This window comes from Bufo bufo, chromosome 3 (assembly GCF_905171765.1).
Source record: "Bufo bufo chromosome 3, aBufBuf1.1, whole genome shotgun sequence".
Taxonomy (NCBI): Eukaryota; Metazoa; Chordata; class Amphibia; order Anura; family Bufonidae; genus Bufo; species Bufo bufo.
Window position 1 is genome coordinate 235,197,133 of NC_053391.1, and position 16,057 is coordinate 235,213,189.

A 16,057-nucleotide genomic window follows, 5' to 3' on the forward strand; every position below is an offset into this window, starting at 1 on the left:
GTGTTGGGTCTTGCGTCTCTCAACTTTCTCTTCCCAATATCCCACAGAATCTCTATGGGGTTCAGGTCAGGAGAGTTGGCAGGCCAATTGAGCACAGTAATACCATGGTCAGTAAACCATTTACCAGTGGTTTTGGCACTGTGAGCAGGTGCCAGGTCGTGCTGAAAAATGAAATCTTCATCTCCATAAAGCTTTTCAGCAGATGGAAGCATGAAGTGCTTCAAAATCTCCTGATAGCTAGCTGCATTGACCCTGCCCTTGATAGAACACCAGCAGCTGACATGGCACCCCAGACCATCACTGACTGTGGGTACTTGACACTGCACTTCAGGCATTTTGGCATTTCCCTCTCCCCAGTCTTCCTCCAGACTCTGGCACCTTGATTTCCGAATGACATGCAAAATTTGCTTTCATCCGAAAAAAGTACTTTGGACCACTGAGCAACAGTCCAGTGCTGCTTCTCTGTAGCCCAGGTCAGGCGCTTCTGCCGCTGTTTCTGGTTCAAAAGTGGCTTGACCTGGGGAATGCGGCACCTGTAGCCCATTTCCTGCACACGCCTGTACATGGTGGCTCTGGATGTTTCTACTCCAGACTCAGTCCACTGCTTCCGCAGGTCCCCCAAGGTCTGGAATCGGTCCTTCTCCACAATCTTCCTCAGGGTCCGGTCACCTCTTCTCGTTGTGCAGCGTTTTCTGCCACACTTTTTCCTTCCCACAGTCTTCCCACTGAGGTACCTTGATACAGCACTCTGGGAACAGCCTATTCGTTCAGAAATTTATTTCTGTGTCTTACCCTCTTGCTTGAGGGTGTCAATGATGGCCTTCTGGACAGCAGTCAGGTCGGCAGTCGTACCCATGATTGCGGTTTTGAGTAATGAACCAGGCTGGGAATTTTTAAAGGCCTCAGGAATCTTTTGCAGGTGTTTAGAGTTAATTAGTTGATTCAGATGATTAGGTTAATAGCTTGTTTAGAGAACCTTTTCATGATATGCTAATTTTTTGAGATAGGAATTTTGGGTTTTCATGAGCTGTATGCCAAAATCATCAATATTAAAACAAGAAAAGGCTTGAACTACTTCAGTTGTGTGTAATGAATCTAAAATATATGAAAGTCTAATGTTTATCAGTACATTACAGAAAATAATGAACTTTATCACAATATGCTAATTTTTTGAGAAGGACCTGTATATTGAGGTTTATTTTGCTGTTAACCCTTGCTGTGTTGCAAGAATAAAATATTAACATAAAAAATCTTCAAAAAAAAGAAAATTTTGTGAATTGGTGCTTTAAAAAATGGTTTGGGAAATTTTCTTAAAAATTTGAAAAATTACTTCTAAAATTCTTAGCCTTCTAACGTTCTAAAAAAAAAAATGAAATGACATTTACAAAATGATTCCAACATAAAGTAGACATGGAAAATGTAAAGTAATAACTATTTTGTAAGGTATCACTATCTGCTATAAAAGAAGAGAAATTCATATTTAGAAAATAGCACATTTTTCAAAATTTTCTCTAATTTTGGATTTTTTAATAAATAAAGGTAAAACATATTGACTCAAATTTATTACTAACATGAAGTACAATGTGTCATGAGAAAACAATCTCATAATGGCTTGGATAAGAAAAAGCGTTCCAAAGTTATTACCACAAAAAGTGACACATAAAACCAACAACATATGAGTAATACTCTGTTCCTTTAAAAATTCACTTTTTATTAAACACGATTAAAAAATACTAATTATCATTTCATAATTTCAGTAGGGATACAAACATATAGCGCCATAGTACATATTTAATCACAAAACCATAACGTCATGATAGTATAAAGGTACCAAAAATCTTTGATGCCCCCTCAAATCCAAATCTTTTTCTCGGAGGTTGGGAAAGGGAAATCTTCTATGACGATAATATCCAAGGAATTGATAAGGTACATAATTGGATACGCTACATAGACGATGTCCTGTTTCTGTGGGAGGGGTCTGAAGAGGAGTTAAAGGAATTTATGAAAGATCTAAATATAAATAATTTAAACATTAAACTTACTTTTCAGGCAGCATTGGAAGTGGATTCCTGGATTTGAAGATTAAAGTTGGAGAAAAAGGAAAATTAGAGACAGACATCTATAGAAAACAAACTGCAGTTTATGCTCTCCTCCATGCAGATCCAAAATCGACTATTAATGGGATCCCTACAGGTCAGTTCCTGAGATTAAAAAGAATCACAATATCAAAATCAGGCTATAGATCTGAAGAGACGTTTTCAAGAAAGAGGATATAGCAATAGACAGATCAAAAAAGAAATTAAAATTGCAAGACAAAAATCAAGGGAGAAATTATTATGTCCAAATGAAACATCTAAAGAGATGAATGGACAAGAGACAAGGTTTATAATGAACTACAATAAACAATGGAAACAGATAAGTGAAATATTAAATAAACATTGGGAAATTTTGAAAACCGATACCAGCGTAAGGAGATGTATTACAGACAGACCTTTAATGACAGCAAGGAGATCAAAGAATCTGAAAGACATCTTAGTTCACAGTCATTATACTGTATACCAGAAACAAAAGAGAAAGCTGGAGAACGAAATGTTCGTTCATATCCATGTGGGTCCTGTAAAGCATGTAAAAATATGGAGAGATCTAATAATTTTGTAGATGCAGAAAAGAAAAAAGGTTTATGAGATTAGAGAATATATTTCTTGCTCATTCACAGGAGTGATCTATGATGCCATGTGCCCGTGTGAAAAAATATATGTGGGCCTTACAACAAGGGAATTGAGAAAAAGGATGAGGGAACATGTGAGAGATATAGAGAAAGCAAAGGATGAAGATGATGTTAAAAATCTAAACACAATAAGTATATGAGTAATTCCCTGTCTGCTTTGTTGGAGAGAGATGGAATGTGTGGAACATCCCTGCCTCTAATGTGGTCTAAGCCACGAATGCATTTGTCATTGGGTATCACAAATATCCTAACCAAAGGACTTTTACTAGCCTGGCATGGGATACGGAACCATCCGGCTATTGCACCATTCCCTTCCCCTCAAACTCCAGCATGCTACTTGCCGTACCTGCCGGGGGACTCCCCACCCCCTCTACATACTAGGAGTCTTTGGGAACAACTGCGCCCATGTCCAATCTCAGTCTTGCTCCACGATGGGAAAATTCCATCGTTCACTACTTTTTTACAGAAACTCATGGCAACGCCTCTGCATTTTTTACACTATTACCATTTTCATCAGGTTTGTCAACAATCCCTAGCTCTTGGCCCGATTAATAGTCAAACCACGGACTTCAAGAAAGCACTGTTCTCTGCCTGTTCTCTTTCAAAGACAATGTCAAAAATATACAAGCTAATTCTAACGCCAGATGCCTCGCAGACCCCTGCATTTTTATCGGAGTGGGATGAAGAACTAAATACCACCTTTTCTGACATAGATACTCAGCAGATTCTAACTAGGTCCCATGGGTTTTCGAAGTGTGTTCGTCTACAGGAGAATTTGTATAAAACAATGTCTAGATGGTACAGAACTCCTGCATACTTATACATGAGGGGATTTGTGGATAGTTACAGTGGGATGCGAAAGTTTGGGCAACCTTGTTTATCGTTATGATTTTCCTGTATAAATCGTTGGTTGTTACGATAAAAAATATCAGTTAAATATATCATATAGAATACACACACAGTGATATTTGAGAAGTGTAATGAAGTTTATTCGATTTACAGAAAGTGTGCTATAATTGCTTAAAAAAAATTAGCCAGGTGCATAAATTTGGGCACTGTTGTCATTTTATTGATTCCAAAACCTTTAGAACTAATTATTGGAACTCAAATTGGCTTGGTAAGCTCAGTGACCCCTGACCTACATACACAGGTGAATCCAATTATGAGAAAGAGTATTTAAGGGGGTCAATTGTAAGTTTCCCTTCTCTTTTAATTTTCTCTGAAGAGTAGCAACATGGGGGTCTCAAAACAACTCTCAAATGACCTGAAGACAAAGATTGTTCACCATCATGGTTTAGGGGAAGGATACAGAAAGCGGTCTCAGAGATTTCAGCTGTCTGTTTCCACAGTTAGGAACATATTGAGGAAATGGAAGACCACAGGCTCAGTTCAAGTTAAGGCTCGAAGTGGCAGACCAAGAAAAATCAGTCAGAGTCAACACACAGACCAGCACCAAAGACCTACAACATCATCTTGCTGCAGATGGAGTCACTGTGCATCGTTCAACCATTCGGCGCACTTTACACAAGGAGATGCTGTATGCGAGAGTGATACAGAGGAAGCATTTTCTCCGCCCACAGCACAAAAAGTGCCGCTTGAGGTGGGCTAAAGCACATTTGGACAAGCCAGCTTCATTTTGGAATAAGGTGCTGTGGACTGATGAAACGAAAATTTAGTTATTTGGCCATAACAAGGGGCGTTATGCATGGAGGAAAAAGAACTCAGCATTCCAAAAAAAACACCTGCTACCTACAGTAAAATATGGTGGTGGTTCCATCATGCTGTGGGGCTGTGTGGCCAGTGCAGGGACTGGGAATCTTGTCAAAGTTGAGGGACGCATGGATTCCACTCAGTATCAGCAGATTCTGGAGACCAATGTCCAGGAATCAGTGACAAAGCTGAAGCTGCGCCAGGGCTGGATCTTTCAACAAGACAACGACCCTAAACACTGCTCAAAATCCACTAAGGCATTTATGCAGAGGAACAAGTACAACGTTCTGGAATGGCCATCTCAGTCCCCAGACCTGAATATAATTGAAAATCTGTGACTTAAAGAGAGCTGTCCATGCTCGGAAGCCATCAAACCTGAATGAACTAAAGATGTTTTGTAAAGAGGAATGGTCCAAAATACCTTCAACCAGAATCCAGAACCTACAGGAAGCGTTTAGAGGCTGTAATTTCTGCAAAAGGAGGATCTACTAAATATTGATTTCATTCCTTTTTTGTGGTGCCCAAATTTATGCACCTGCCTAATTTTGTTTAAACAATTATAGCACACTTTCTGTAAATCCAATAAACTTCATTTCACTTCTCAAATATCACTGTGTGTGTCTCCAATATGATATATTTAACTGACATTTTTTATCGTAAAAACCAACGATTTATACAGGAAAATCATGACGATTAACAAGGTTGCCCAAACTTTCGCATCCCTCTGTATATTTGTTGGAGATGTAAATCTGATACAGGAACTATATCACACATATGGTGGTCTTGTGAAAGGATCAGGTCTTTCTAGGATGGAGTGGAGGGGACGATCGGTAGGGTTTGTAATGCTTCTCTGACACTAACGCTGAACTTGGTATTGTTATGGCAAAATACTCCTTCCTTCAGGCCTTGCAAATCGGAGCTTGCCACATACCTTATTCTGGCAGCCAAAATGTTAATACCGTTGCATTGGTTGAGCCCCCCCTCCTCCCTCTTAGTGAGAATGGTTAAAAAAAGTGGACCAAATATGTAGACTTGAGGAACTTACCTCCTGGATTGAACGCAAACACGAACACTTCTTACCTATTTGGTTACCATGGAAAACATTTTGCAAAATATGATTCTTGTCCTGGGTATTTCTCCCGTCTGAACTTACCTAGGTTTAGTGTCAAAGCAATTAACACCATTCATATACCTATTTTTCTTTTATTTCTTTTATTTCACATGTGTCACAGAAGCTAACTATTGGGTGTGTCTAATAATCTACCTCGTCTCCTGGGGGTCCTCCCTGCAATATTGTTCCATATGTTTTTTTATGTTATGATTGTTTATCTTATAAATAGAGATGTCGCGAACATAAAACTTTCCGTTCGCGAACGGCGTACGTGAATTTCTGCAAATGTTTGCGAACGGGTGAACCTGGCGAACCGCTATAGACTTCAATAGGCAGGCGAATTTAAAAACCCACAGGGACTCTTTCTAGCCACAGTAGTGATGGAAAAGTTGTTTCAAGCGGACTAACACCTGGACTGTGGCATGCCGGAGGGGGATCCATGGCAAAACTCCCATTGAAAATTACATAGTTGACGCAGAGGTGGATTTTAATCCATAAAGGGCATAAATCACCTAACAATCCTAAAATATTTTGAACAACGTGGTTTAAAACATCCAGTGTGTGTATACGATCAGGTATGATGTTGTATCGATCAGGTAGTGTAAGGGTTACGCCCGCTTCACAGACATTGACAGACCAAACTCCCCTTTTAATGCATCGCAAACAGTCCATTTGCCCAACCGCAAACTCACCATTTGCACAAGGTTGGATACCAAGCTAGCCATGTCCCGTTGATGTCATTGAAGTTTTCTTCCTCCACCCAGCCACGTACAACACCAAGGGTCCCCGAAAGGTGAATTGAATTGATTTTTCGAACGGGGAGATGGTTAAAAAAACGCTGGCTCCCTCCCCTTTGTTTGAATCCACGGTCACTGCGTCTGCGCCGTGCAATTTACTCTCACACCCGATATGAGTGATATTCTCTGTAGTTCTCTCTTCTCATAAGTTTAATCCCTGTTACGTCCCCAATCTGGGGTCCATTTATTAAATAGATTTTTCGAACGGGGAGATGGTTAAAAAAAAGCTGGCTCCCTCCCCTTTGTTTGAATCCACGCCACGGTCACTGCGTCTGTGCCGTGCAATTTACTCACACCCGATATGAGTGGTATTTTCTGTAGTTCTCTCTTCTCATCAGTTTAATCCCTGTTACGTCCCCAATCTGTGGTCCATTTATTAAATAGATTTTTCGAACGGGGAGATGGTTAAAAAAACGCTGGCTCACTCCCCTTTGTTTGAATCCACGTCACGGTCACTGCGTCTGTGCCGTGCAATTTACTCTCACACCCGATATGAGTGGTATATTCTGTAGTTCTCTCTTCTCATCAGTTTAATCCCTGTTACGTCCCCAATCTGGGGTCCATTTATTAAATTGATTTTTCGAACGGGGAGATGGTTAAAAAAACGCTGGCTCCCTCCCCTTTGTTTGAATCCACGCCACGGTCACTGCGTCTGCCCCGTGCAATTTACTCTCACACCCGATATGAGTGGTATTTTCTGTAGTACTATTCTTAGCAGTTTAATCCCTGTTACGTCCCATATCAGGGATTGCCTTTTGTGAAAAAAAATTTAGGCCGGGTACCTTCGACTGCCTTCACAGTGACAGACCAAACTCTGATACACCAAAATGAATTGATTTTAGGAACTGGGAGATGGAAAAAGCAGCTTGGTCGGTCCTCTTACTCCCAAAATGGGGCACTGCGCGTGCACGGAGCAATGTGCTGTGACACCCTATATGAGTGGTGTCTTAACTAGTACTATTCCTATCAGTTTAATCCCTGTTACATCTCCTATTCGGGGACGCGTGTAGAATTGATTAACCATTGTCGAATTAATGAACCATTACGACATCCTGCAATAATTTAGTTCTGAGCTTTGTACTTGCTTTGTATTGGAATTGATGGGGATTTTTAAAATTTTCTGCATTATTTCTAATAAACTATTAAGAGACTTTATTATGATTTTTTTATTTTATGTATTAAAAACCCATACAACTTTAAAAAAAAAAAAAATTTTATGTTTTTTCTATGAAAAATTATCCAGCCGATCGCTTTTGGTCTGATCATAATGAAGCAACGGCCTTATCATCTGGGGTGTGGCAACATTGCCAACACACTCATAGAGGTGATGATCGCTTCATTGAGATACGCAAGCCCCTTCACCACAACAAGGTAACGATCACGAAGGGGAATTGACACTTGTATTTGCCTTTTTTTTTGTTTGTTTTGTTTTTGCAGCCACAGTGCAGCACCAGAGGCCAGAAAAATCAGGCATGTACACATGCCTGAAAAATAATGGTATTGTTACAGCCGCTGTTGTAGCAGCGGCCGGAAAAACTGATGTTTTCAAAGCAGAAAGGTGACTAAAACATTGTGGCTTGAACCCTAGTTGGTGGCGGAGAATTCACGAAAGTCATCAGACATTGTATGCAGACATTAAATACAGCAGCGTGGGGACCATTTTGAGGCCAAGGCATGTCATCAGGCCTTTTGTTAGTCAAACGTATCCCCCACTGTCAGTCCCTTCGGGATCCATGCCTCATTCATCTTAATGAAGGTGAGGTAATCAACACTTTTTTGACCAAGGCGACTTCTTTTGTCAGTGACAATGCCTCCTGCTGCACTGAAGGTCCTTTCTGACAGGACACTTGAAGCGGGGCAGGCCAGAAGTTCTATCGCAAACTGGGATAGCTCAGGCCACAGGTCAAGCCTGCACACCCAGTAATCAAGGGGTTCATCGCTCCTCAGAGTGTCGATATCTGCAGTTAAGGCGAGGTAGTCTGCTACCTGTCGGTCGAGTCGTTCTCTAAGGCTGGATCCCGAAGGGCTGTGGCGATGTGTAGGACTGAAAAAGCTTCGCATGTCCTCCATCAACAACACATCTGTAAAGCGTCCTGTCCTTGCCGCCGTGGTCATGGTAGGAGGAGGATTACTTTCACCTCTTCCCCAGTTAGATTCCCGTTGTGCTGTGACATCCCCCTTATAAGCTGTGTAAAGCATATTTTTTAGTTTTGTTTTGAACTGCTGCATCCTTTCTGACTTTCGGTAATTTGGTAACATTTCCGCCACTTTCTGCTTATACCGGGGGTCTAGTAGCGTGGCCACCCAGTACAGGTCGTTCTCCTTCAACCTTTTTATACGAGGGTCCCTCAACAGACATGACAGCATGAAAGACCCCATTTGCACAAGGTTGGATGCCGAGCTACTCATTTCCTGTTTCTCGTCCTCACTGATGTCATTGATGGTCTGTTCTTCCCCCCAGCCATGTACAACACCACGGGTCCCAGATAGGTGACAACAACGAGCACCCTGGGATGCCTGCTGTGGTTGGTCTTCCACCTCCTCAAAGCCACATTCCTCCTCTGACTCCTCTTCCTCATACTCCTCTTGCAGCGTTGCCACAGGTCCGGCAAGCGATGATGACAAGGCTGTTTCTGGTGGTGATGGTGACTACAACTCTTCCTCTTCACGCTCATCTACAGCCTGATCCAGCACTCTTCGCCGGGCACGCTCTAGGAAGAAAACAAATGGGATGAGGTCGCTGATGGTGCCTTCGGTGCGACTGACTAGGTTTGTCACCTCCTCAAAAGGACGCATGAGCCTACTGGCATTGCGCATGAGCGTCCAGTAACGTGGCAAAAAAATTCACAGCTCCGCAGAGGCTGTCCTAGCACCCCGGTCATACAAATACTCGCTGACGGCTTTTTCTTGTTGGAGCAGGCGGTCGAACATTAGGAGTGTTGAATTCCAACGTGTCGGGCTCTCGCAAATCAAGCGCCTCACTGGCATGTTGTTTCAGCGCTGAATGTCTGAAAAGTGTGCCATGGCCGTGTAGGAACGCCTTAAATGGCCACACACCTTCCTGGTCTGCTTGAGGACGTCCTGTAAGCCTGGGTACTTAGACACAAAGCGTTGTACGATGAGATTGAACACATGTGCCATGCACGGCACATGTGACAACTTGCCCAAATTCAATGCCGCCAACAAATTGCTTCCATTGTCACACACCACTTTGCCGATCTCCAGTTGGTGTGGGGTCAGCCACTGATCCACCTGTGCGTTCAGGGCGGACAGGAGTGCTGGTCCGGTGTGGCTCTCTGCTTTCAGGCAAGTCAACCCCAAGACAGCGTGACACTGTCGTATCCGGGATGTGGAATAGCCCCTGGGGAGCTGGGGGGATTCAGTTGATGTGCAGCCACAGCAGAAGAGGACTCAGCCGAGGAGGTTATGGAAGAGGATGGAGTAGGAGGAGTAGAGGAGGTGGCAGTATGCCTGCAAGTCGTGGCGGTGTCACCAACTCCGCTGCAGAGCCACGCATTCCATGCTTGGCAGCCGTCAGCAGGTTGACCCAATGCGCAGTGTACGTGATATACCTGCCCTGACCGTGCTTTGCAGACCAGGTATCAGTGGTCAGATGGACCCTTGCCCCAACACTGTATGCCAGAGATGCCATGACTTCCTTTTCAATCACTGAGTAGAGGTTTGGGATTGCCTTTTTTGAAAAAAAATTTCATCGGGGTACCTTCCACTGTGGTGTCCCAATAGCGACAAATTTTTTGAAGGCCTCAGACTCCACCAGCTGGTATGGTAAAAGCTGGCGGGCTAAGAGTTCCGTCAAGCCAGCTGTCAGACGCCAGGCAACGGGGTGACTCTGTGACATTGGCTTCTTATGCTCAAACATTTCCTTGACAGACACCTGACTGTGGGCAGATGAGATGGAACTGCTAAAGGTGAGAGGCGGAGTGGCGGGTGGTTGAGAGGGGGCAAGGAGGACAGCAGTGGTTGACGTGGCTGAAGATGCTGGACCAGGAGGAGGATGGTGGCTTTGAGTTTGTGTGCTGCTTGTACTCATCATGTGTTGATCCCATAGCGTTTGTGATGTTCGATCATGTGCCTTCGCAAAGCAGTTGTACCTAGGTGGGTGTTGGACTTCCCACGACTCAGTTTCTTTTGGCACAGGTTGCAAATGGCATTGCTGTTATCAGAGGCAGACACACAAAAAAAATGCCACACTGCTGAGCTTTGCAATGACGGCATTCTGGTGGTGGCAACAGCATGCGTTGATTGGCGTGCTGTCTGGCTGACCCCGGGTGCCGATACATGCTGTCTGACGGTGCCACTAGCTCCTTGCGATGACCTCCCCCTGCTTCCAACTCGTCTCCTCCTTCTCTCTGTCTCCCCTTCTGAACTTTCCCCCTCTTCTTCTTCTCTTCGAGCAGGCACCCACGTGGCATCCACGGACACATCGTCATCATCAACCACTTCACTTGTATATGACACCTCAGCAAAGGAAGCAGCAGCGGGTACAACATCATCATCATCATCACCACACTGTACGTCCATGTGTGTAATGCTGCCTGATTGAGAGATATCCCTGTTATCTACATCCTCTGGCATTAATGGTTGCGCATCACTAATTTCATCCAACTGATGTGTAAATAACTCCTCTGAGGGATCCATTGAAGCGGCTGTGGTGGCTGTGGTGGTGGTAGTGGTGGTGGTGGTGGTGGTGGCGGCGGGCGGGAGAGTGGTAACTTGAGAGCAGGTGACCAAAGCTGAGCTAGAGGAGGATGGTGCATCAAGGTTCTTAGCGGAAGCTGTTGAAGATTGGGTGTCCTGTGTAAGCCAGTCAACTATTTTCTCTGAATTTTTTGGGTTTATGGTACGTGGCCTCTGAACACTGGGCATTATTCCAGGGCCAGTGGAAATCACAGCACCACGACCACGACGGCCGCTGCGGGGTGGCCTGCCTCTGCCTGTAATTTTTTTTAGATAAGTGGTACTATGCGTGCAAGGTACTGTGCCACCCTATATAAGTGGTGGGCAGTGGGCACAGTACAGTCTGTGTGGGCCAGACACACACTGGCTTGCAACTGGGATTATATCACAGAAAAATATTAAATTGCATTTTTTTTATCTGCAAGGTATTTGTGAGTGAGTGACACCCTGTAACGGTATGAGTGGTGGGCTAGCCAGTGGCCACAGTACAGTCTGTGGGCCAGACACACACTGGCTTGCAACTGGGATTATATCACAGAAAAATATTAAATATAATTTTTTTATCTGCAAGGTATTTGTGAGTGAGTGACACCCTGTAACGGTATGAGTGGTGGGCTAGCCAGTGGCCACAGTACAGTCTGTGGTCCAGACACACACTGGCTTGCAACTGGGATTATATCACAGAAAAATATTAAATAGAATTTTTTTATCTGCAAGGTATTTGTGAGTGAGTGACACCCTGTAACGGTATGAGTGGTGGGCTAGCCAGTGGCCACAGTACAGTCTGTGGGCCAGACACACACTGTCTTGCAACTGGGATTATATCACAGAAAAATATTAAATTTATTTTTTTTTATCTGCAAGGTATTTGTGAGTGAGTGACACACTGTAACGGTATGAGTGGTGGGATAGCCAGTGGCCACAGTACAGTCTGTGGGCCAGACACACACTGGCTTGCAACTGGGATTATATCACAGAAAAATATTAAATTTAATTTTTTTTTATCTAAAAGGTATTTGTGAGTGAGTGACACCCTGTACCGGTATGAGTGGTGGGCTAGCCAGTGGCCACAGTACAGTCTGTGGGCCAGACACACACTGGCTTGCAACTGGGATTATATCACAGAAAAATATTAAATTGAATTTTTTTTAATCTAAAAGGTATGTGTGAGTGACACCCTGTATGAATGTGCACACAGTACTGTCTGTAGGCCAAATAGTCACTCACTGGCTTGCAACTGCTATTATATCAAAGAGAAATTATAAATATAATTTTTTTTATCTGCAAGGTATTTTCTGTCACACCCTGTATAAATGGTGTGCACACAGTACTGTCTGTGACTAAGCCTGCAGCCTCTAACACAACACGGTCAGGCAACTGCAATATATATAAATATAAAAAAACAGACTGATGTACCAGCCCCGAAAAGGGCTTTTTGGGGTGCTGTCAGGACGATGTCCTTACAGCAGATGAGTCTGTCGACACAGAACACTGCCCTAGCTAACGCTTTCCCTATTAGATCAGCAGCAGCAGCACTGTCCCTCCTCTCACTGAGAATGCAGATTCCGAATTAATCTAAAATGGATGCTGTCCAGGAGGTGGGAGGGTCTGGGAGGGAGGGTCTGCTGCTGATTGGCTGGAATGTGTCTGCTGACTGTGAGGTACAGGGTCAAAGTTTACTCAATGATGATGTATAGGGGGCGGACCGAACATTGCATATGTTCGCCCGCCGTGGCGAACGCGAACAAGCTATGTTCGCCGGGAACTATTCGCCGGCTAACTATTTGGGACATCTCTACTTATAAATTACGGTGCAGACTATGATGCTTTACAGCTATGGACTGCCTTCAATTTCTACAAAGGAACTAAATCTCTTGATGGAAGATCCTGATCAATGAAGAGAAAACCGGCACTCCAATGAATTGCTGAATGGTTCTTTTTATTGGTCACTCATGAATACAGTGACGTGCGTTTCGGCACATACATGTGCCTTTGTCAAACAGTTAGTATACAGCTGATTGCAAAGAAACAACCCGACTTCTGAGAGGAACTACAGAATTCGCATAGTAACTATGTATATTTTTTTCACTTGTTTTGTTATTGCTCACTGTTTTCCTGGCAACATGACGCTTAGCTCATGTGATTCGGGGCGGGCTATTTAAATCCTTGTTCATTTGTTTCTTTGCAATAAGCTGTATACTCACTTTGCTAATATATTAAACAAATGTTCCTTGGACTTAATTACTTTGACCGAGGATTATTTATCTAAATCCATCACGGACTGCAAACAGAGCATTACATCTATTGAGAACCAGCTGAAGGATTGTCTGTAATTAGATGAACTGCAAACATTAAAGGTAAGAATTGACAAACAGTGTGCAGATTTGAAAATCCAAATCCAGGCTACTAAGAGGGTGAAATACATTTGGGACTCAGAAGATTATCTGACAAACCGTGTATATCGATGGCAGGACAAGTCAGGTACTGCAATTCAAAACACCAGACGCCCTGGCCGCAGGGCAGGCAATATATCATCAGGCTCTGGGAGTGATTCTACTACTGGCCAGCAGACCTCTTTTTTAGGAAGACGTCGTCGCCCAAGAAGGCCAATACAAGGAGCGCAGGCCGCCGACATCATCTGGGAGGCAGATGCTCCGCGACTCAGGTACATCTGACTCGCTTGTTTTAAATCTGTCATCTAAAAATCTGAGTCCGGCACAAATACAAGTATTGCAGAAGGGACTGTCCTTCAGCCCGACCGCAACCTTTGATACCTTTGATTTGGATATGGACCTTTATCGTTTCTTTCACTCGATGCGGTTGAAAGCCCATTTTTCCAAGAGTGGAGAGTCCTCATCACAGGATATTAATCTTTCTGAGGGGACTGATGATTTGTTATCGTTACAACAATTTGGTTTGCGATTTAAAATTTACTATATGCTCCCCAAAACTGAACATCCTGTTGAAACGTATTTTTCGCTTTATAAGACGCACTCCCCCCCCCCCCAAAAGTGGGGGGGAAATGTCCGTGCGTCTTATAAAACGAATACTAGTGAGCGCTTCCATTATGGAAGCGCTCACTAATTATGTATTAGGAGCGGGGAGTGAAGCGCCGCTAGCGCAGGTAATATTTACCCTCCCTGGTCTGCGCCACGGCTCCTCTTCAGCTGTCGCGCTCCCATCTATCTGGCCTGCGCTGCACTGTCCTGACCCCGTACAGCGTCAGGACGTAGTACACGCACTATGACCTGATGCTGCACGCAGTCATGTGACAGTGCAGCGCAGGCCGGGAAGATGGGAGCGCGACAGCTGAAGAGGAGCCATGGAGCAGGACAGGTAAGATGATTTTTTATTTTAGTCTGATCTGAGGTCTGATGGGCTATTCTGAGGTCTGGGGGTACTAATGGGCTAATCTGAGGTCTGGGGGTACTGATGGGCTAATCTGAGGTCTGGGGGTACTGATGGGCTAATCTGAGGTCTTATAAGGCTCTGAGTGGGCTGATATGAGGTCTGATGAAAAATATTTTTTCTTATTTTTCTACTCTAAAATCTGGAGTGCATCTTATCATCGGGTGCGTCTTATAAAGCGAAAAATACGGTATATTAATTTAGTTATGGAGGGATATAGAGAGATTATTGTTGCAGTTTAAAGGGGGCCAATTTCATCTACATCATAACCTCTCTGCATCAGAAAGACAAACAGTTAATCGTTTACTGGATGATGATACGCTGATCTTTAAACCTGCTGATAAGGGGGGAGCCCTGGTGGTATTAGATAAGATTATGTGAGTGAAATCTTAGGTCAGTTATCAGATGGTAACACATATGAGGTTTTACCGGGGGATCCAGTCTTTGACATAAAACATGAATTGCAGACTCTTATACAGGAAAGCCAGGAGAAAGCCATTATAGATAAGAAACGTGATGAGGTTTTAATAAAACAACATCCTATTACTCCTGTGCTTTATACCTTACCTAAGGTGCACAAATCTATGGATCGCCCACCTGGACGACCCATAGTTGCTGCATCTGATTCTATATTTTCTCCACCGGCCATATCACTTCTTAGAGGAACTTAGTAAAGTCCACATTGATGAGGGTTGTATCTTAATGACCTTTGATGTGTGCAGTTTGTACACCTCAATCATGCACACCAGGGGCTTATCTGCTGTTAAAACCCTTCTAGGCAATAGTGAATATTCACAAGGTCATTTTTTCCTTGCCCTCCTGACCATTGTCCTGGAACGTAATAATTTTATTTTTCAGGACACGTATTACAAACAGCGGTGCGGGACCACGATGGGGTCCAATGCCGCACCGCCATACGCAAATTGCTATATGGTGCAGTTTGAACAGGACCATATATATCCTAGTTTGGTTTATTAGCAAAATTGCATTTTTTGGAAGCGCTTCATCGATGATGTGGTTTGCGTATGGCGGGGCGGCATTGAGACCCTATTAGACTTTACTGCCTTCATCAATGGAGTGCGACCTGAACTGAAGTTCACCTTATTCTGGGATCATGATAAAATATCCTTTTCAGATACCTGGGTTATTAAGGGTGCTGATGGCAAATGTATGACGGATCTTTTTATTAAGAGCACAGACCGTAATAGTCTGCTTAGATATGAAAGCAACCATCCACCTGCCATCAAAAAATCCCTACCCTTTTCTCAATTCCAAAGGGTTAACAGAATTGTGAGTGATCCATCCGCAGTGATCGTTTAGATGAGATGACTGATAAGTTCAGACAGAGAGGGTATCCTGAAGATTTATTGCAGCAAAGAATAAAAAGTTAAACATCTTCTACAGGCAGTGTGAAATCCCGACAGAAAAGACTTCCTTTCATTGTGAGATACCACCCGTGGATTAATTGTGTGAGGTCCATTATTAATAAACACTGGAACATAGTCACAAAATCCTACCCACAGGTGACAGAATTCCAAAATCCTCCAATTTTGTGTCACAAACGGGCAGGTAATATAAGAGACAGGGTTATAAGAGCTGACATTG